This window comes from Mesoplodon mirus (assembly GCF_964341445.2).
Source record: "Mesoplodon mirus genome assembly, chromosome: 20".
Taxonomy (NCBI): Eukaryota; Metazoa; Chordata; class Mammalia; order Artiodactyla; family Ziphiidae; genus Mesoplodon; species Mesoplodon mirus.
The window spans coordinates 35,773,826-35,797,806 of NC_138996.1; the positions used below are offsets into that span (position 1 = coordinate 35,773,826).

At 40.7% G+C, this 23,981-nt stretch overlaps 1 long non-coding RNA gene across 3 annotated transcripts in view; it reads right to left on the reverse strand.

The window, feature by feature from the left end:
- The window catches only part of LOC309795950, a 138,712-nt gene extending 114,956 nt beyond the window's left edge, over window positions 1-23,756 (reverse strand). For all 3 annotated transcript variants that reach the window (XR_014292392.1, XR_014292393.1, XR_014292394.1), the window contains exon 1: window positions 14,240-23,756. This is a non-coding gene — a long non-coding RNA (uncharacterized lncRNA). The remainder of the gene's footprint in view (window positions 1-14,239) is intronic.
- Between the last annotated feature and the right edge of the window lie 225 nt (window positions 23,757-23,981).

Here is a 23,981-nt window from a genome sequence, read left to right on the forward strand (position 1 = left end):
TATAATAAAAAAGTTAGATAGTTACATGTGTTGGTGAGGATGTGGAGAAATCAGTACCCTCACATGGCTGAAGGGAGTGTAAAATGGTGCAGCCTCTTTGGAAAATGCTTTGGTGGTTCCTTAAAAAGTTAAACAGAGCTACCACATGACCCAGCAATTCCACTCCTAGCTATGGACTCAGAATAATTGGAAACAGGTATCAGATATTTGTACAATATATAAATGTTCATTGTAGCATTATTCACAATATCCAAAAGATGGAAACAACCCAAGTGCCCATCAACAGATGAGTGGATAAACAAACTGTGTTATATCCCTACAATGGAATATTATTCAGCCATAAAAAGAAGTGAAATGCTGATACATGCTACAACATGGATCAACCCTGAAAATCTACGTGAAAGTAACCAGCCACATAAAAACAAATAAGATGTCATTTACATGAAAGTCAAAATAGGCAAATATATAAAGATAGAAAGTAGATTAGTGGTTTCTTAGGGCTGGGGATGTGGGAGACTTGGGGATATGATAGATGAAGGGTACAAGGTTTCTTTGGAGGTGATCGAGTGTTGTAAACTTGATTGTGGTGATGGTTGCACAACTCAGTAAATATACTAAAAACCATTGAATTGGACAGCTTAAACAGGTGAATTTTATGGTATGTGAATAAAACTATTAACAAACAAAGACAAATACAAAAATAACTCCAAGCACTCTTTGCTTCCGTAGAGCACAAGCCATGCTAGCTGGGTTCAGCCAGGGTCCACCCAGGGAGGTGACATGTCATTCTCCTCTGTGGTAGCAAATCCACCATCTATGAATGTTTCCACTAAAGTCCCCCTTAAATGGGGAAGGGAGGCAAACACACAGCATTTCCACCACTTACCCGATAATTCTTTTCCTCCCTCCAGATCTGTTTCTTACATAGAAACGAGAAGGTAATGGTACCCACAGAAAGATGGAGCATAGATTATATATAATTTTTGGCTCTTTTAAAGAAAATCCTACATATATGTCTACACTTTTTGTAAGATTATGTGTGAACTTGATATGTTTTTCTTCAGCTGCATTTCTAAGATAGGAAAAGTCACATTTAATACCGAATTACATAAATTCTTTGTAGGGCTGGTTTTCTCAGCCTATTTTTCATTAAAAGCAGGCCTGGTTCAGGAATATTCACATTATTCAACACTGTTTCCAATTACAGTTTTGTGTCATAATTGGCTGATATTATAGAATTCTATGCAATTCTATTTATCTGCAGAAGAACGTTTCCAGCTTAATTTGACCTTTCTGTAATTTCCTCCTTTATTCTGAAGTCTACATAATGCATCAACCCATGAGCTCAAATTGAATTCTGTCTTTTAATATCATTACAAAAACTGTGGTTGGCAAGAGGAATTCCCTTAACGATCTGACAACATATTTGTTGTAAAAGAAAAAAAGAGAGCATTTTCTGATTCCTCCATTTTATGAAATTATGGCATTAGTAACCTTGCTTAGATTTCCTTCATGTATGTTCTTGCCACAGAGAACAGGTAATTCATAATGTTGTCTATTATTCTGATGATGTAATTGTATCATCACAAACCCAGATCGACCACAAAATAAAATTGATCCTAGAGTCTAAAAATTGGCAAAGAAAAGTGTTTGAATATTAATTATTTGATAACCCCAAAACCTTCTTTCTCAAACATTTTTCAAAATTCAACTGGTTAATATCATGTTATTTTTTCACAAGCTGCCCTTGGTAATAGGAACGAAGAAAACAGTGGTGAACAGAATAAATATTCTTGCCCTCATGGCTCATTCAACGCAGAAAAGAGGAAGAAATAAGAATAAGAGTATCACCACCAAAGCATCAACAGCATAAACTTCATAAATGCATTGATGCTGAAATATATAATAGGAAAACTTAACTTAGGTTTATAGAAGGGAGCGTGGAGGGAGATAACAGAAAAGACATTACTAGAGGATATTTAATCTGTAAGTTTTAAAATTAATTTATTATGGCGGTTTCATTTGAATTCTCTGTCAGTCAAAACACTATTAAATAACTTTGGCCATCTTGTTTGCTGGAGAATTTAGGAGAGTCTATGGCACTTTTTTTTTTCACGCATTGTTGTGTTCTGCTACTATTTCCTGGGGAAGTTTCTGGCTTTGTCTTTAGACCTCCAGGCGCCTACCTTAATATGGAAGATTGTTTCCACTCTGCCATGCTGACAGTTGGGAAGCTATAAAGTTTACAGTTGAGCCCGCAATTTCTCTTCCTCTATGGGTCTAAATGTAATAATTTAGACCTCAAAATAGCTAAATTGTATGGAGCACTTACTATGTTCCAAGAGCAAAGGCCTTAAATATTAGCTCAATTAATCGCCACAAGGTGCAGATGAGGAAACTGAGGTACCAAGATGTTGAGTAACTTGCTAAAGGTCACTTAAACTGTGATGGGAATCACCACCTTGTGACTTCACACTCCTAACTTTTCCATGGCACTAAGTCACAGAAATTACAAGGCAGTTTGGCTCACCTGTAAACTGAATTGAATTCCCTTGCCTTTTCTCATAGCTCCTCAGTTTGCCTAGCCTATGGCTATTTTAACAAGAGAATGGTCTTGAATGACAAGCACGCAACATTAAAAATCAAGGGGAGAGGGAAATGGAGTGGAAAGAACAACTTTCAGCGTTTCCTACTGCTTTTAAAAGCAAGTTATTGGATGTAGTTTAACATTTTAAAATCTCCCTTTAATACATAAAAGGCCTGAAATTAAATCAGAAGTTTTATTCTTAGCACCAAACATGGAACCATCATCAGCATTTGGGTTCACATTATTTTATTTGAAACACTATTTTATGTGGTAGTGAGTAAAAATGAAATATGATGATGAAATGGATCTACCAGAAATGTCCTAAAAACCACCAGAACTTTCCCTAAACACATTCTCTCAGTCGAGTTTTTATTAATTCAGAGAAACCACCGTTTGACTTCCCAATTGTTGCTGGCAGGTGGATGATAAAGGATCATAATAGAATATAGCTTTCTAACATATATGTTGTCGTAATTGTTACTTAATGCTTATTAGGTCACCAGATGGTTCAGCCTACTAGGCATGACATATCTTTCATAGGTTTTATTTCCTCATAAGGAAAATCATGCAGAATTTGGTTACTTTTCTGTACTTGGTTCACTTTTTGGTATTTTTTTCTCACTTGGAATAAGCTTTCTGAAGCTTGACATGAAATGTCTGCTTTGCATTCTGAAATGATTCCACTAGGTTTGTGTAGATCATCTGATGGAGAAATTGCAGATCACATGGATTATTTGTGAATGGTGGGTTTTCCTTTAAAATCAGTTCGTTAGAATTAGCAGAAAATTAACAAAAACATGATGCAGGCACAGGGTATTGCAGCACTATTTGTAACAGCAAAATACAAGAAACAACCCAAATATCCACCATTACCGGAATGGTTGAATCAATGGTAAAATAGAACGAAGACTATCCTTATGCGTTTCAGTGTGTCATCCCAGGATGTGGTTTTAAATGACAAAAAGGAGGGTTCACAGGAGTGTTTATGATACAATCAATGTGTGTGTGTGTGTGTACACACATATTTGTGTATGCTTGCGTGTGTGCACACTTGCTTGTATTTTCAGAAAGCAACAGTGGAAGGTTAACCCCAAAGCCCCTGAAAATACCCACCTACCTGGGAAGAAAGGGCACAGAAGGAGGCAGGCTTGGGAGCTAATGTTGTCTGAACATCTTTATTTTTTACTTTGACTGTGTAAAGATGCTCCGTCTTACAAAATAATAAAACCAAAAAGAAACAAACAATCTATCTCCCACCCCAAGAAAATCTAAAACTAACTAAGAAAAATGTTGGCTGGCTGGTTCGAAACAAATCTTAATAATCGTAGAGCAATAAAGTGCTAAACAGTGCAGACAGGTAGATAGATGAGCCAATTTATTTTCATTGAGAAGAATTATCTGAGGAGAAAGTTAGCCTTTTCTCCATATGTCATTAAATTCTAAATCCATTACTGAGGTTTTGATATTTGCCATGAACAAGATCTAACACTGCAAAATGTGTTCTTGTCCTCTGGGTATAGGAAGAAGCTAAACAACACATGGAAATTAGACCCAATGGTTGTGGGATGATCCAAGTGGAGTGGGAAGGGATCCCTGTTCCTGTTTGTCTCCCCTTTACTGACTTCTCAAGTTTCCTACCTGTCAGGGTTATAGAATCTATCGTGTCATCAGATTTCACGGGTTTGTAAGGAGGATGACCCCAGCGGGTTTCCCCGTTGCCTGATGGTACAAGCACTGGTTCGCGGCTGTTACGTACTAGTAGGTGGGGATCCTTGTGATCTGTTTCCAGACGGATTGATAACTACTCCTCGGCTTGCTGATCTTCTCGGGGTTTGGAGGGTGATTCCTGATTGCCCAAACTTTTCTTCTAGACTTCGCCTGCCTTATAGAAACAACTATCAGCATGACTATTTTAAATGGGTTTGTCATTTTACATGTTACAGATTGTTCAAGTGACTGGCAAAATAAAAACTGAAACAGCAAAAATATCGACTAGAAGCAGAACAATGGACAATTATGATATGGTAAACTGTATAGATTATATAGTTGTGAAAAGCTGGAAGAGTTCCCAGGAGAGTTCCTGGTAATTTAAAAGAGGTGAATTACTCTGAAGACAGTTGTGTCAGAAACAAACATGGTATATAAATTGAGCTGCCAGAAGGCTGCAACTTGGAGAATCAATCACCTTAGTATACAAACCTAGATTTCTTTTACTTATTTCATCAAAGTGAAATGAAGTGCCAGAAACTTTCTTGGAAATTTTCTGAATGAAACTGACTAGAAATTGGACTGTTCATTATGAAAATACAGCTGCTGCCATATTTTAAGAATTTTTTACTTGATTTTTCCCCAAGATAAACAGCAACTGTTTTCTGACACATTATCCTCTTTAATAATGAAAGAACTTTGATTCTAGTTATACTTAGAAAATGGCCACAAAAGGTAAAATGCCATACTGCCACTCTCTTCCATAACCATGGAAAGTTTAAAAATTTTGTTTAAAAAGTCAAAAGTAAATTGCCAGGTTTTAATAAGTTTCTTTGGTCTAAACGTGGGAATAAATCAAAAACGTTTGGAACCAAAAGGATCCTAATTGTTTTTGTTATTTTAAGATGCTTCAAAAAGGTTTGAAATTTGAAAATCCCTGGAGCCTTCCAAAGTGTTTACACATTCTGTTATCAGAATACAGAAATAGAGTAGTAGACAGGCTCAGTTACATTTCAAATTAAACTTGATTTCTCAAACACTCAACACCCAACTCTGTTTTTCAATACAGTGTAAAAATGTAATCAAGGAAAAAATTAATCCATTTTATGGAATATAATGAGCATCTGATCCCTGATGAACTGCATCAGTGATCCTGTTTTTTATGGGCAATCGCTCAAAAACTTCTTATATCATGTTATTACCTCTAGTATCGATTATGTTCCTTTGAGTGTGGGGATTTGGAATGCTTATCATTTCCCATAAGTCTTTTAATCCATTTGTAATCCCAGAGATTTATCCATAAGGACTAAATAGCAATTTGGTAAATATTCTACCCTTATCGTCTAAATGAAATGGACAAAGATAGCAGCCCTAGGCGTTCTAAGAGCACTTAATCCAGTGACAGAGGACTCTCTAATCCCTTTGTTAATTTTATATTATCACGAAACAGGAAGATCTAATATGTAACAGGCTTAAAACAAAAAACGACCACAACCAGCTAAACGAGACTAGATGTTGACAATAAGGACCAAGTGGGAGGTCTCTTACTCTGCACCAAGCTGCACAAACATGGTAGGTGAGAGGGCTGACTTATCAGTCCTAGAGGAAGATCCCCTCTCTCAGGCAGAGACTGAATTGCAACACGGAGCTCACAAAAGTCTAAGAATCAAACTGGAACATTCGATATGAAGAACAGAATGCAAAATCGGTTGTGCTATGCTTCCTGGGCATGTCGGCCACAGACGACAGTCACATGCAGGCTCTGGAACCAGCCTCCTGGTGCGTCTTGTCCTTTCCTGCTCTCTGACCTGAGGCACCTGAACTAGTCCGTCAGTTCCTTGTTTCCCTCATCTGTAAATTGGGCACAACATTAGCACCTCCTTCCCAGGTTTATGTGAGCATTTAGTGATTTAAACCATGGGTGCAAGCAATGCCTGGGACATAGTAAACTTTCAAAACGATAGTATGTAATAATACTCCTCTTTCAGGAGAGGGGACAGAAATGTTGCATAGCACCATAAATTATAAAAAATAATATAGGTTCATGTCAAAGAGGACCCTTATTACCGTTTCATAAAGGATGAGAAGAGATCGTACCCTGCAAGAACTGTACGTAAAGAAATCATTCTACTGATGAAGACTGAAAATTACCACTGCTATTTCGTGGCCTCACAAAGCTATCAACAAGGACTTAGATTTTAGGGGGGTGCTCTGGTTAGGAGCGTTCACCTAAGAGAACGTTACCCAGAGGTGGTTTATGTGTAGGAGTTCTTGGTGCTCCTTCCACATACATCCTGGGCGCCCACCTTCCCCTGTGGACTGAGCCTAGAGCCTCCTGGAACCCTCTGCCCAGGGGCTTTTGCCGGCATGCCTCAGGAGTTGATGCCCCTGGAGCAGCCTCTAGGAGACGATGCTTAGCAACCGGGGGATAAATAACCCAGCTTCCTTCCCTCTGAGGTAGAAGCAGGAAAGTGATTTCTACAGCATCTGCCAGAAGTCCTAAACGGTCATCTGCTCCGTGACACACCCTTTGTTCACGTCATCCCCTTTCCTTCCTGAGATCACCTCCCAAAAGTTGCCCTTTAATCCTTAACTCAGCATCTGTTCCTAGCAGAACCTCTAACTCCCCTCTGCTAAAGAGCTCTAAGATTATACATAACAAGTTTTTTTAAGTGACTTGAAGAATGTCCTCTCAGGGTCAGGAAGAGAGATTATATGTCATTCAGAAGCTATCTTACGCTATGTCATTCTCTTTCCAAATATATGACAATATGTTTTTACAAACATTCTAATGAGAATTTCTCTCTCCTATGAGATGTGACCCCCAGGAGAAAGGAAAAGGATGTATGGCTGGAATCCTGAGCCTTGAATTCTCTATGAGCTTCCCCCTGTTGTTCGGGGGCACGAAGAAGATATGGAGAAGAGACATTCCAAAAAATCATACTTTTGTTTTAAGTCTCTGGCCTCAGATCCTGAGTGTTTTGAGCACTGGGCTCTTGTGAGTGTGTTGTACTGGCTTCTGGAAGAAGAAAACCCTGTCCTTCTTTCTACTCTTTTTCTCAAGGAGGCAAGGCAAGGTTTTGAATTGTTCAGATTCCAGGGTTCTCATGGCAGCCACTTTTGCTGGGGTGGTGACTTATAGGTGAAGGAAACATGGTCTCTGTGCTTGTTTCTGATTTGGGCAGGTGGGGCTTCGCATTTCACTGTTATGGTGAGTTCTGAGATGCTTGTTAGAGCTTTGGGAGAAAAAGGACAGGCATTACAGCCTCCTTGTTTCAAGGATATTTAGACCTAACTAGCATAAGAAAAAATAAAATGCTTCCACTGGATTCAGTCTGACTCACTGGGGTTCTGCTTTGGCACAAAATCCTAGCTTATACAAAGTACTCTATTTCCTGTGTTGCCACAATTGTGCATACAGGGCCTTTTGAGGAGGAAGCTTGGCTAACCAAGGCAGAGAACAGGAGATCTGAGGATTCTTGGAGCAATGTCTTTTTCTTTTAAGATTAAAAAAAAATGATTATTTATTTTATTTATTTATTTTTGGCTGCATTGGGTCTTCGTTGCTGCACACAGGCTTTCTCTAGTTGCGGCACGTGGGCTTCTCATTGCAGTGGCTTCTCTTGTTGCGGAGCACAGGCTCTAGGTGCAGGGGCTTCAGTAGTTGTGGCTCGCAGGCTCTAGAGCACAGGCTCAGTAGTTGTGGCACACAGACTTAGTTGCCCCGCGGCACGTGAGATCTTCCTGGGCCAGGGCTCGAACCCGTGTCCCCTGCATCGGCAGGCGGATTCTCAACCACTGCGCCACCAGGGAAGCCCCTGGAGCCCTGTCTTAATGTGACTCTTGTATAAGATCACCCTCTCATTTGCCGGAAACATAAGAGCCACGGTGACTTCATTTGTATAGACTACACAGAGTAAGGGAGTCTAGGCTAAAAATAGGCTTCATTTACTCCTTCCTTTTTATCCACATCCAAACCTTGGCCACTAAGGGACTGCTCAGATCACAAGAGGCAAAGGAAAATAAACCTCACAAAAATTACACCAAGGGAAAGAAATATTTTATATTCTAAAATCCAGAGCATAGCAGGTATCAGCTAGGATGGTCCATCCCCAGGCATTTTTGGGCGGTACAGGGAAGATTTCTCAAAGAGCAGGCCTCGTCATTCATTCCACACTTATTTACTGAGTACCTACTGAACACTACGAATATCGCAGTGAAAAAATTATAAAGTGCCTGCTTTAATAGAACTTACCACACGGTTGTAGCAAAATAAAGAATCCAGAGAGAAATGCCTACTCCAGTGTGCTGTTTCAAATAGAAAAGCTTATTTATAAGCAGAATCCACAATTATGAACGTACATTAAAGGATTTAACTCGGGGCTTCCCTGGTGGCGCAGTGGTTGAGAGTCTGCCTGCCGATGCAGGGGACGCGGGTTCGTGCCCCGGTCCGGGAAGATCCCACGTGCCGCGGAGCGGCTGGGCCCGTGAGCCATGGCCGCTGGGCCTGCGCGTCCGGAGCCTGTGCTCCGCAACGGGAGAGGCCACAACAGTGAGAGGCCCGCGTACCGCAAAAAAAAAAAAAAAAAAAAGGATTTAACTCATTCACGTGGCAAAACGACACGAGGAAAGTCTGCTAGAGGCTTCTGCTAAAGTTCTTCTTATTCATCACACAGAGACAAGGAAAGTCGCTCTTTTCCCCATAGAACCTGCACTGCTACTTCCCAGAGCCTTGATGTGAAAGAGCTTTAGGAGGAATCCAGCACTCTGCAAGGCAGAGAGAAGAAACAAATCATCCGAGCCCTGGCACACCCTTCTGCTTTGGGAGGTTAAACGATTCTGAAGCCTGCACTCTTTAGGGGTGTCCTTGTATGTGAGATTCTAGAGTAGCTGCAGTAGTGTTGGCGGGGTTTCTTGCTTTTCCCAAAGACAAATATGTTCATGGACTTAGAAACTGATAGTAGGAAGAGTGGCAGTCATAAACCCCAGGGAACTGGAAGGCATCTGAAATGGGTTACGTGGTCACCTGAGGTTGAAGGCAGCGTGGCATCTAGGTGGCGTTAAGGCATGGAAATGTGTCTGTTCATGGCACGCGGTGGTAAACAACTAAACCAGATACCATCTGCGGTGTCCCTCAAAGGCAAGGATGTGAGGGGCTGGCTTGCCACTGCTGAGAAATAGCACTGATGCTATGGGTTGGAGAGCTGATTCTATGGACAATGAAAAGATTGAAGATTAAAGAAAGAAAATCATTAGCCAGTTTTTAAAATTCTTGACTCCAAGGATAGATGAAATCTCAGGGGCTTCCTAGGATTGCTAAATGAATCTCTCATCTTTTCATGAGCAGAACTGAAATAGCTGAAGAGCAAATGTGTTGTATATTTCTTGAATACATGTATATTTCTTCAGGTTGTGGATTTCCACACCAGTTGGCTTTACAACCTTAGCAGAATCTTGTGAGACAGTTAGGGCCAGCCTGGTAATAATGGAACTCCTGGCATTGGAACTGGATAATCTGGTATGACTTAGGGGGGTAAAGGAACCAGGATCTAACTTGCTGCCTTGTTTAAAGACTCAGAATCTCATTGCTTGAGAATCTCACATTCTGGGGGATATGTCTGTGCTTGCTTGAGCAAGGAGAGAAAACCTAATTTTTGATTGGGCTGAATTTCTTTATATGAGTGCCAGAATTCTGGATTCAGTGGAACTTCAACAGCTGGAAATAATGCTAACTGTTTCACTGAGTGACTAAAATAAGGTCTTGGGTGGCTCTTGCTAACTCACACCGAGAGGGCAGAAAAATTGGGGGATAACGTGAGTAAAGAAATCCAAAGATATTGGGATGTAAAATAGGTCAGGGTAAACTGAACAGGTGTGGCTGGCTTCTCTCCTCCTCACTTTGAACCAGGGAGGGCCCTGAAGACAGAGTGTTCACCAGTGCCTCCTGAGAGCAATGCCAGCAGGTCAGACATCTTTCCTGGCAGTCTGTAGGCTACAGAGCTGCTGGAGAAAGATGCTGAAATGGAAATGACTCCCTAATTTCAATGGATAAGGGAAGTTCCTGGGGTGACAGAGTCACAGGGTCATGCTTAATCACCAAGAGACATGTGGTTACTATCACAGGCATCTGGCCCTGCATGGTAATCAGAGTGGCTCGATCTGGTCTGCAAGATCAGTGATGGTGGCTAGATAACCTGGATTCCTAGGATAAAAACTGATGGTGAGCCCATTCAAGTCCTACTGGATTTGTACATCTGAGCAAGGACAGTTCAGGTGAACAAAGGTCTGTCTGGGACACAGGGATAATGGCGGTCCTTCGCCTGATTCACAATCTCAGAGCCCTCTGACTGAAGGAGACGTCAGGAATACGTAAGAAAATCTGTGCAATAGCAACCCAGTAATATTCTTTGAGTCTCCCTATTAGCATTCCTCGAAGGACTCTACCATAAAATAAGAATAACCATAAAAACAAACAAATGAATATAACAAAACAGAAACAGACTCATAGAGAAAACAAACTAGTGGTTACCAGTGGGGAGATGGCTTGGGGAAGGAGCAAGACAGGGAAAGGGTGTGAAGAGGTACAAACCACTAGGTACAAAATAAATAAGTTACAAGGATGTAGTGTGCAGCCCAAGAAATATATCCAACATTTTATAATAACTTTAAATGGAGTATAATCTATAAAAACATCAAATTTTACTGTGTATACCTGAAACTAATATTGTAAATCAACTATGTTTCAAATTTTTTTTTTAAGAGAATAACCATAAGAAGGGAAAGGGAGATAGCCAGATCTTCACGATCACATGTAGGTATTAGCCCATCTACCTCTGATTCCCTGCAGGCAAAGCCTCCTCCAGATCTCCCTGAAAACTGCTCTAGCAACATGTTTACAGCAACCCAGGCTGGTAGAGTGATGGCGGAGTGGACTCAGGCTACAGGTTCTAGACCCCAGACCCCTGATCACACCAGGGGAGAAACCTGGACACTAAGGATCTGCCTTGTTTTACTATCATAACTATAAGGCTTGAACACCAGCCTCTGATCATGCCAGGGGAGAGGCTGATACTTCTCTAATCCTAGAGCTTAAAGGTCCCGAAGCCCAAAATTTGGGGTACCTCTCTCAGCATCAGTCAGATGTTGGGACCCATAACATCCATCTGTGCTGTTCCAGAATTCTAAGGGCCACAGAAGATCACACACTCACTATTGCTTTCATCTCTGTAAGTTTCTCCAATGAATGCTGTCTCAGAAGACCTAGTAGGTAGAGCATTAGATCCTTCACACTTATTCACTGGACAATGGTACCATCCAACAATTGCTCTTACCTGATTCCTGAGGCCAGTGAATATGAGTACAGTCTAGCGAGAGCAGAGCCCGTTAGGGTCAGGAGATAATAGAATTTTGACCAGAGGACACAACCATGGCTATTTTCCCAATTACCAAATGCAAAATTAAGATACAGTGGATCCTCATTATCCACAGATGCTTATTTGAGAATCTGCCTACTCAATAAAATTTATTTGTAGCCTCGGCATCAATACTGGCAGAGCTTGTGCCAACATTCATGGACATTAAGAACAGCAGGCATCGTTAGTTACACAATTATACATATTCCCTACTGAGGTCCATCAAGGAGATGCTCTATTTTCTTGTTTCAGTTCTCATATAGAGACGCCCAGAAGACGGAGACAGCAGTGGGCAGAGCTCTGCAAGAAGCTCCGCTTCTGGGGCTGGTTGAATGGGGTTTGGAACCCAACTCTGCAGCCTGCTGGTGAGCAGCCTCAGGCAAGTCACATAACACTTCTGAAGATTGTTTTCACTTTTGTAAAATCAAGAACAGGGCATTGACCAGGATAAACTGTTTTTAGGATTTAAAATACACACACACAACTTTAAATATACATATTTCCCCTAGGAGCAACGGCTCAGTATTCACCAATCCAGTGTTGGGGCAACTTTATAGTACATAACTGCCATGAATAACAAAAACCAGAAATCAACTGTAGATATTTCCATCAACAGACGGAAACCACATTGGCTCCTTGAACTGTGATAATTCCTGTTATAAAGTTGGATAATACGATGTATTTCTTAGATTGTTAGGAAGTTAGATGAATTAATAGACGTAAATAAAGTTCTCAAAATAGTGTCTGGATGGTAGTAAAAGCGATACAAGATTTTGTTATTATTAATATCATTGTTAGGAATGGCTAAGTGGAAGCTTCTGGAGTTTTTCCTGCCCACAATAGGAACATATCAAAGGCAGTACCACAGCCCTGTTGGAATTACAAAAATTTGCAATGTCATTAAAGGCTTGAAAGATGTAGGAGTGAAGATTACATCACTTCCGTAGTTAGCTGTCCAGTTTGGCTAGTGAAAAAGACGGATTGATTACAGAGAATGACAATAGATTATCCAACGTTTAATCAAGTGGGGATTTGATCTTGCAAACTTGTACAGGATGTGGTCTCTTCATTGGAACAGATCAATATAGCCCTTCCTAACCACCCACTGATTTGACAAATGCTTTTCTCTCTATCTCCAAAAGCAGTAAATAGCAGAAATTCGTTTTCATGTGACAAGAGACAGCCATACATCTTCACTGTCTTGCACAGGTTTATATCAACTTTGTAGTTCTGTGCCCCAAGTCATTCTGCAGGGACGAGCAGTTACCTCATCAATGCTCTGGACATCACCCTACTGACAACATGCAGATAGAAAACAGAGCAGGGTCCCTATTACTTTGGTAAGATGATGCACACGAGTGCCACAGCCTGGAAAATAAATGCCACGGAAGCACAGAGAGCTTCCACTTCCATAAGATTTAGGAGTGTCCTATGGTCTAAAGTATCTGCTCTTCCAAAATGGAAAAAAAAAGTGCAATTCTTTGGTTTAAAAACATATATGTTATAAATTAAATATCTGTGAGTTGCACTGACCCATATGCAGTGGCCCTAAACAATAGCCACTTTGACCCAGAGAACAAGAATGCTCTCCCACTGGTGCAATATTTGGTCTTTATGGCTCAGTGGATCCTATGGATGCTGAACAGACCCTGTGGTGAGAGAAATAGCAGGGGCTCTGATGATTTGGGAGAAAAACCACAGCTTCTCTCTAAGTAAATAGATCTTGACTTGCCACTGAGCCCTGGCAGGCCGTGAAGCCCTGACTGTACAATCTCGTGTGACTGTTAGACCTTTGCTGCTCAATATCAGCTGAATGTTGTCTGACTTACTGTATCATAAATTTTGGTATTCGTGGTGGTTGAGTTTTACGCTTAGTAAATATGTGAACTTGGGCAAGTTTCGCCATGGCTCACGGGCCCAGCCGCTCCACGGCATGTGGGATCTTCCCGGACCGGGGCACGAACCTGTGTCCCCTGCATCGGCAGGTGGACTCTCAACCACTGCGCCACCAGGGAAGCCCAAGGGCTTCTTAAGTGTTAACCGTTATGGTTATTGTCCTCCTTTGAGGACACGGACCTGTAACCCGATAGATCCCAGAGGTGTAAGGTTGGGTCATTTGGCGCTCATTACTCCTGCACCCAAACCAACGTACTCTTCCCACCGGGGACCAAAGCATCATATAGGGGTTTCTAATTCGGTATGTAGCATGTATCCTGGGAGATGGGATCCCATCCTCAGAGTATTGCTCCTGAGCTGGTGCTTCACTGTGCCTTCAGATGTTAACTGCAGAATGCTCATTCTCCCAGGTATGGGCCAGAGCAGTCACCTGAGGTCTGGAATGTGCTGTTTCTATACCTCTCCATGGGTGAAATCGCATTGGCTATTCTCTGACCTTGATGGTCATCATGATCACTGTGAACCCTGCCCAGCCCCCCAGATTCTGGTGTTTAAAAGCCAGTAACTAGCTTCTTTGCTTCAGGCCCAGCATCTCTGTTGCTATCAGTGAAGAAGGTTCTCGGACAGCTTCGCTTACCCTCAGTCCTGGTCTGCACACGACAGTCACCACTGACGCCTAGTGAAGCTGATGTCCTCTTAACCGGTTAATTCGTGAGCCTCTGAGTGTCCAGAGCCTTCCTGTGGAAGGAAAAAAAACCTGAATGATTTTCTGGCCTCACAAAAATATTACCACTCTAGCAGGCCCACTTCTCTGAGCCTTTAAATCAGTTCTCTACAATCTGCCATAGCAATTCAGGAATTTCAGTTCTGTTCAACATGGATCACTGCTTTCTCCAGGCTGCTAGGGGCCAACTCTGCATCCTCCCCTGCGGTTCTTGGCAGGGTATTAAGTCCCATATCACAAGAGAACGCTCCAGGTCAATAAACTCTCCCTGGTCATATCTTATTTTCCAGTCCCCTTGATCAGGAAACCTCCCACTGCAATCCCACAAGGACTCCCTGTCTCCTGCCATCCTACATGACTGCGGTTCCTCTGTGGCCTTGGCCCTTTATTCCTCTAGCAGGTCTGATAAGTCCCCGTCTGGGTGATGCTGGGACTCAACCACGCCTATAGGCCTGGCAGCCACAGGAGGGATAGGGGCACATCCTGAGAGAACCCCTGTGGGCTTGTGGTGGAGAGCGCTGCACTGGCCCCCTCTGTGGGAACAGGGCCCGTTCTTCGCAGGAGAGGGTCACCTCTGCAGGCTCAGAGCGTTCACAAGAGTCTGGGTGCCCGAGCAGGGAGCTGAGCATATGTGGAAGCTCTCTGTACTTTCTACTCAATTTTGCTGTGAACCTAAAAGTGCTCTGACAAATAAGGTGTAGGAATAATAATAACAAAAAAAATCTGGGGAATCAAAATCTCAAGAGGCATCTACCCAGATATCCTGATCTCAGAGCCCTGAGCTTGGTGTAACAGACCTGCTTCAGCTGAACCTTCAACTGTCTTTGAAGATCAGTGACTATGGTCTAAATCCTTAGTTTTGTCTTCAGCTTTTTTCTCTTCTCCCGAGAGAGGAAACTGGCCTCTTTTAGGCTACCAAGGAGGCCCTCTGGTCTTCACATTTGATTTTCAATTATTTGTTCAATACTATTAGCTTTTCATTAGGAAGGACAGTGCCATGACTTAATGACAACCACTAAATCCACTGTCCTGTGCACTGCTTCCATCAGTCATGACATTTCCTTTGCAAGAAGAGGCTCCCAAGTCGCCACCAGCAACTTTCCAGCGGCTGGGGCTCCTCCTGGGTCACGGAGCGCTCGGGCTGGTGTCCTCAGTCCCAAATGGTGGCCAGTGAGCCAGTCGTGGGACCATGTCTTTGCTGCTGGCTTTCTTGAGCTACTCTGGGAGTCAGCTGCGTTCTCTGGGAAGCAGACACTGGCGTGGAGGCAGGACTGCAGAGGATTTTTGTGAAGGAGAAAAGGAGGAAGCGGGATTGCGCAGTCAGAGCGGTCAGGCCACGATGCAGAAGACGCAGATCGGACACAATGTCTGCCAGCCCGCGGGGCGCTCCAGAGCGAGGTCTGCGCGGTAGAGGCTCCGAGCTGGGCGGAAGGGAACAGGCCTCTGTGCCCCGGCCTTGCTGGGCACCCACCGTCCACGAGCCTTCTGGAAAGAGTGTGACCCTGGCTCAAAGGCAGTCGGCCGACCACACTCCCCAAATTGAATTCTGTAAGGAGAAAGGATGTGAGCGACGCAGCTCAACTTCATTCACACTCTTACCGCCAATTCAGGTACAGCAGTCCCTCCGTGTCCGCAGTGTTCGCTTCCCGGGGTTTCCGCGGCGGGAAGTTTTAAACCGCGAGCCATTCTGAGTACCGGGATGAAGTCTCGCGAGGTCAGCTGCCGGGGTCGCGCGGGAACCACTCCTTTGTCCAGCGAGCCCCGCCCCTAGTCACTCATTGGCCCCTGGGTTATCAGAGCCACGATCTTAATATCGCGGTACTTGCGTTCCGGGGACCCTTACCTTCCTGAGCAGTGACCCCGAAATAAGAGGGGTGATGCTGGCAATTCGGAGATGCCCGAGAGAAGCCTGACAGTCCTTCCTTTAAGTAAAAAGGTGAAAGTTCTCCACTTAATAAGGAAGGAAAGAAATCCTATGCTGAGGTTGCTGAGACCTACGGTAAGAACGAGCCCTCCATCCGTGAAATTGTGAAGAAGGTGAGAGAAACTCGTGCTAGCTTTGATGTCGAGCCTCAGACTTCAAATGTGTGTGTGTGATAAGTGCATACTTCAGATGGAAAAGGCGTTCGGTTCACACAATAAGATATTTTGAGAGAGATACCATATGCACAAAATTTTATTACAGTATATTATTATAATTGTTCAATTTTACAATTATTGCTGTTAACCTCTTACTATGCCTAACTTATAAAGTAAACTTTATCATAGGTATGTGTGTATAGGAAGAGACATATATAGTGTTTGGTACTCCTGCCGTTTTAGGCATCTGCTGGGGGGTCTTGGACGGTGTCCCCCACGGATAAAGGGGAACTACTGTAGTTAAATACAGTGATGAGGTTAATTTGCTATTTTCATAATGGAACCAGGACATTTCCTCCTCAGCAGGAGAGTTTCCCAAGACGAGTGTCTTTAAAATAATAGTTCATTTTAGCATCAGTGTCTTCCTGAGGGACAGAGAACAATGTGAGTCCACATTACAATAAAACTTCAAATTTTTTTTCATTTAATGACATTTCTTTATTAAATAACTGAGACCAAATTAGAGATCTAATCTGGAAGGTATTCAGAGTAATGATGAAAATTATTATGCTGCTTTTCACATGTACTTTTAAAAGTACTTACATAAACATTCTCTCATTTGGTCCAGACAATAACCCTATCTATCAGGTGGGCAGAGCATCATCAGAAATTGTCTTGGTCAAATTTTATTGTTATTCCATAACTTCTAAGAGATTTTCATGACACCAGCAAATTTAAAAAAAAGATTACCAGGTGACAATATGTGCCCCTAGGTGCTCTAGAAGTGATCCAAGGACCACTAATTTAAAAACTGAAATACCAGCATATTCTTAATAACCTTGCTCTTATTCACTTCAGTTTTTGTCATGACTTTAAGTTCATATGAATCTGATGAATTTAAAAGGTAAGTTATGTTATTTGTTTGCATTTGAATTTTAATATTACAACCTGAAATACAAAACATTAGGAAATTTGATAAGGCATAACATCCACTAATTATAACACAAATTTAAAATTCCCATGATCTACCCATCTTTATGTGCATTTTTACATTACTATAAATATTTATATATGTAATTTTCTACTTTGCCTTTTATCAAACTTAACCTCATTCCAAAGAATTTCCAAGATCCATAATTCTATGTCATCATTACTATAATCTTAAATGACTGTCTAATATTATATCTAGTGTTTTAAAATGTTTTAAACATGGTTTGAATGGGTATTTTAAAAAGAAATCTCATGGGAGATAGACATTTGGGGATATATAAAGTGAAAAAGACATTTTAAAATAATATAAATGCTTTTTGATTTTTTTAGAAACTGGACCAAAACATGTTAAAAATAATTTACAACACTGTTCTTCCCTGTGAGACTTCTCATTGACCTTTCAGCCTAAATACAAAAATAGAAGACTTTATCATAGCTTTAGCCTGTAGGCCTATTTTTAAATATACAACGTCATGACCTAAACTTAATAAAAATCCAACACAAAGAGATGAAAGTGGGAACCTTCTTAGCAGAAATTCCTTTGAGGCTATATCCTGCCTTAATTCTACAAGAATTCCCACAGAAATCAATAGGAGATTAAAATAAATATCAATGGCAGGATACAGTCTAAATTATGAACGAAAAACTTTAAACTTGACAGCTTAATTGTTTTTCAGAAAGAGTGGAATTTGGGAGCAGTATTTTCATGAGGGAAAACCAACATTTCGGCTGTAGATAAATTAGTACACAGCATTTTGTATAGTAGGGGCTTATCTATGGGAGCTATGTGCACCCATTGTGTTATGACATTGGTTTCTGCCATTTTGAAGGGAAGTTTCCTCACCTGCATCCAGATTTTGCATTAGTTGGTCAAGTTTCTAATATGCTTTTATTTTAAGTAGGATAAACAATATACAAGGTGAAAAAAATTTATTTCAAATTCTCCTTGCTTAGTCACATTATTCAAAAGTTCTTAAGAAATAAATTCTAATAATATTACACCTGAAAAATTCAAAGGTAAAACTGGGTAACCAGTAACCTGATACCCTTTGGCTTCAAAATGTTACAACTAGTACAAATGTATACAAAGTGTTCAGGCTGCCAAATTTATCATCTAGAACAACTTGAATAGAGGTGTGTATAAAAATCAAGTTCATTCATTATTCAACTTTGCCACTGTGCCTTGCACAGCCTCTCTGAGTCACTTTTTTCCTTTTTTGAGAAGAAAGGATAACAATACTTTTCGGCGAAAAGAGGATGAGATTCAAGAAAGAGCAACGTAATGTACGACTGTTAGAGCACTAGCTGTATAGGGCCCCAATTAGACTGCAGAGTGGTTGGCATGTAGTATGTGACCAAGAAATATAAGTGGCTGAATCAGTAATACTCATTTCAGAGATGATATTCAATTCAATTAACATTTGATAAGTGCCCATTATATTCAAATTATGTGCAAGGGCTCTAAGAAATGTAATGATTCTAGCAATGCACCTACACTGACGGGGACTGTAATCTGATGGGCAGGTGAACTTGAATCACGCCAACTATAATACCAAGTCATATGCGTTAGCAGCATAACTAGAGATTTAAATAACGTACTCTAGAAATATAAAGCAATAGCAATGATTTTCCACTGCAGATTAATTGGAGAATTAACTAGAAGATTGAAGAAGAACCCAAGGAGGAGAAAATCTAAGAGGAAAAGATCAACTTCTCCCATAGCCAAGATTAAAATGTCAGTGACAGTACTTCATGGTATGATTCATGTCTCCTCGGAAGTGAAATAACAGACTTGTGCGTGAATCTTCTGAGAACAGTGACAAGAATGGTGGGTTTGTTTAACAATTGAAAGGAAAGTACATATAAAGGACATCTTTTATGACATTAAATGGTTCTAGTATGAAGATAACAGAGAAGAAAAATATGGAAGTTAAAATGAGATGTCTAGTCCACAGGGAATAAAGAGTACTTGGTTGAAATGGAAGAAGTTTTTGTTTGTTTGGTTTTTTGTTTGTTTGGTTTGGTTTGGTTTGGTTTTTGTTTTCCTGTGAGACCCAAGATCTTGAACAGAAAAAAAAAAAGTAGAAAAAAAATTAAGTACTACTAGGAAAATGATATTGCTTTGATTAACTTTAAAAGTTAAGCACAAACTTGTTATCAAGGAAGCTATTTAGGGAGCTCCAAAATAAATCGATATAGTTCCAAATTTGCCTTAGGTTGAAAATGGTCCAATCAAATTTTTTTCTCCATACTGTGTGGAATGAAAACCTCTATCTAAAGCATGTTAATGTCACTACATTACTTTCTTTGAATACTAGTTTCAGCAAATATTTTAAGATGATCAAGGCGTGAAAATCTGGCTGAGATTAAAAGCCTGCTGTTAGCCCAAGGAATGTAAGAGTAATGAAATGTCAGGAAGAATTCCGTGTACATGTTTGAGCTTGTAGAACAACTGTGTTCAAAGGAAATTAAACTGAGAAAAAATTCTGTTTCAATATAGCCAATACATGAGTAAATTAGATAAACTCTTACAAATAAGTATACATTCCCTTTCTCTGATGATAAGAGCTAACGTTTATTGAGCATTTACTATATTCCAGGTACTGTACTAATTATACTACCCATTTTCTCATTTAATTTTCACAGCAACCTGATGAGGCTAGAGGTAGAAACTATTTTTAATTCTCTTTCAGTAATGAGGAAACTGAAAAGTTGTCTGTGATCATACAGTTATTAAGCAGAAAGGCAAGGATGGACCCAGGACTCACTCTAAACCACCTCTGATGTACTTGGAATCACCAGGTATATTTTTTAAAAATTTTGAAAAGAACTTAGAAGTAGATATAATTATATAGCCAGTTCCCATCAACGAATAAGCTTATCTCTGGGAATGAGTTGTTCTCAATGTTTGAAAAGATTTTGTTTACTTTGCTAGGGAAGTATAAATCTGTTCTGTTATAGTAACCAAAAGAGTTGAAGATGTGTTAAGACTATAGTATTCAGGTGTGTTGCCTTTTATATAGTCTCTTTAATGTTTAATGAGGAAATCTTTTGTCTGGTTTTCCTTCTTTAAGAGGGGAATGTTCATCTCCTAAATCTATACATTTAACTATTGTTTTATTCCAGGTAACAATAGTTTTTGAAAGTAAAAAAAAATATATATATAAGCACAGGTAAGCCACTCCAATAAAATGGAGTCTGTGTTTGAATACTATTATCATTTTTAATGGCATTATATTGAACTTATATTGCTAGAAATACAATCTTGTTTCATTAAGTAACTGCTTGTATGGTTTCTACAAGCCATTCCTCCCCTACATTGAGTGTGGTCCTGGGGAACTAGGTAAAAGTTGGGGGGTGGCTTGAGTTGATGGAGGATTTGAGGCACAGAACGAAGGGAGATGGGGATCTGAGGGGAGAGAGAGTAAGCTGGAAGCTAGGAAATGTGGAAAAATTTAAGTCTATAAAATCAGCCAGTGCACACACAGGCACTCAGGGAAAGTATCTTACAGAGCACCTCTGGGCCAATTTGGAAAGCTGAGCCTAAAAGATTCCCCCTGTGCACAAGATATGAGGTAAGGCATCTTTTAGAGCTTTTTGGCGGCAGTAAATCCATACGCTGGGAAAGAGATCAATTTTAGACACTCAAAGTTATTAAAGTCCCATTTTCACAACAGAGTCTCGCAACGGTGGACTGTGCAGCTAATGGGATAATTTAACCCAGAAAGGAATTTATCCAAAAAATTCCTTATGGACTGATATTAGAAACGTTTTACTAAGGCAGCAAAACCAGAATTTATTAAATTGTACCATAGACATTCTACAAGCAAATCTAATACTAAAGTATTAAAAGATCTTTTACAGCCATATCCATAGGGACCTTTATTCCTTGACCTCAGTTTGTCCCTAGATTCATACAAATTAAGTGGTGAAAGCTGACAGAACGCTTGAATTACCTTAAAATGGTACATTATGAATTTAGAGCAGAAGGAGAGATGATAACCTAACATTTGCTTAAAGTAACATATTACTAATTGCAAGCTTAACAGAACAATTGTTTGTGATAATAAGACTATCTTAAGGAAATTACAGTTTCAGAAAATTTCCTTATGATGGAAAAATCCTCTGGTTTGAGATTTTGTACTTGGTGAATTATTATAGAGCAAAGCAAAATAGAATTTATGATCTAATAGCCACAGCTCCCATATGTTGGGTGCCCACTGTATATCAGACGCTGTGTTGTGCTTGACTTTGCATATATTATCTCATTTAATCATTGCATTAACCCTCCAGAGTAACTGCTACTCCTTATTGTACAGATGAACATGAAGACACAAATTTAAAAAATGGCCTCAATGAGGTTATGTGATTTGCCAGACCTGGGATTAGAAGTCATATGGGCCTGGCTCCAAAACTCCAGTTTTGAGCACAGGATAAATATGACTGTTAATTATACCATTTTCTATGTTATTTGTTGTTACATAAACAAAGAAAATATATATTCCAAAGGGGCATCCTGTGGACACCTGAATCATATTTAGGTTGACTGTGATAAAAACATACAATCCAAAGGACATTTTGTGTCATTACCTTTGAACATTTCAGACCAAATCCTTTCCCTTACTAGAATTTTGACACAAGTGTTGGTTTCCCTGGTGGGGATATAACCCCCTTCTTCCTTGTCAGATTCAAAACAAATTGAGGAATAAGATGAAGAGTAAAATATATGGAAAATCAAACTGTTGCTTAAAAAAAAAAAAACTGATGAAGGCTTAGTTGTAAGGGCCAATGGGCCTGGCAAATGAACCCCAGATTCATCAGCCTTACCCACCCAGTCACGGCATATGTGAGGGCACTGGTTTTGGGGGAGAGCCTGCAGCCAGGAGCGATGGAGAACATTGGCAGCCGGGAGTCGAGAGCTCTCAAGAGGGAAAACGACTGGGCTGGCTCTGCATGCCCAGTTCTTTCTTTTGAAAGTTATCAGTCAGATAAATCACCACCTGCTCAGGGCAGAGTAAAGGGGCAGAGAAGGAGCGGGTTTTGCAGTAATATCAATAGAGCAGCCTTCAGAGGAGGAAAGCGTTGGCACTCCCCCTCAGCATCCCCGGGTGCGCTCTGCCCGGCTCTGCTGTGTTGTGTTTTGTTCCTCACTGGCTTAGCTCCTGAGCCTACGTGTGGTTAGGCAGGGGTCTCTGCGCCTGGGAGATCGTGTTCCTATGACCATTCCTTACCTCTCTCTCAAAGATGAATCACGGGTCCTTTGGAATGCTCTTGGGACCACTCGTGGGAAAGATACATTTTACCCTGAAAAAGCTCCAGAATGAGTCTTTTGCTCCGTTAATTAATCTACTCCAGGGCTACTCTATTTAAAGTGGAACATTTATTTGCTATTCTGTTTCCCATCCCACATTATGTCCAACCATGCTTTCTGAGGTAACATATCCCTGGTTCTGCAATGAGATGTAATAACAATATTAAGAGACATAATATATAAGTGCTGCAATAATAAAATGCCAGAAAGCTTCAATAGAAGTCCTCGTCTGCATTCAAATTCTCAGGGGGAGCTCAAGGCCACACCTACTGATTCAGAAATTAATGTTTAAAGTTTAATTTTCTTGACGATATGAGTTAAAAGTTAGAAATTAAAGTAATTCCCAATTTTTTATTCTGCCCAATCTGTATTAGAGGTTTTTCTCAATGTATCTGAATATGTGAAAGTGGGGTTATTTCTTCAGGACTTCATACATTTTATTAATTTAACACAAGGTAGCAGATACATCTGTCTTTCTAGTGCCTGAAGAGTGACAGGACATAAGATTATAACCACACTGCCCCTGTATAAACCAACTTTAAGAAAGACAGACAATCCTCAGGCCTTAGAACAGTTTTCCCAGGTAAAATTCCTTTGAACTCATTAAACGTTAGCTAAAACTGCGGTTAAAACTCAGTTATTTCTAAACGAAAGACGGAGTATTAATTTATCTATTGCTGTGTGAGAAATCACCCCCAAACTTAGCAACTTAAAACAACAAGCATGTATTATCTCACAGTTTCCGTGGTTTGGGAATCCGGGGGGAAGTTTTCTGGTTGGTTTTGGCCCAGAGTCTCCCGTGAGGGTGAGTCCAGCTGTCGCCAGGGCTGTAGTCATCATTTCCAAACACTGAAGACTCATTTCCAAACTCACTCACATGGTAATAGGCAACCTACCGCTTCTCACCAGCCGCTGGCCAGACACTGCAATTTCTTACAACTTGAGCCTCTCCGTAGGCTGCTTGAGTGCCCTCAGAACATGGCAGTCGGCTTCCCTTGGAGCCAGTGATCTGAGAGAGAGAGACAGCAAGGCAGTGACATGGCACTTTCGTTTATGGTCTAACTTCTGAGTCATACACTGTGTCTTCTGTCTTATTCTGTTTCTCAGAAATGAGTCACTAAGTCCAGTAATACCCTCAGCAGAGAGTGTTACACAGGGTTAAAATACGAGGAGGCAGGAAGACTGGCTCCCCCCCAAAAAAGGTGATGGAAAAAAATCTCAATTCTTATCCTCACCAAGATGTCACTGGTTGGTTGATAGGTGTTCGCTAGAAAC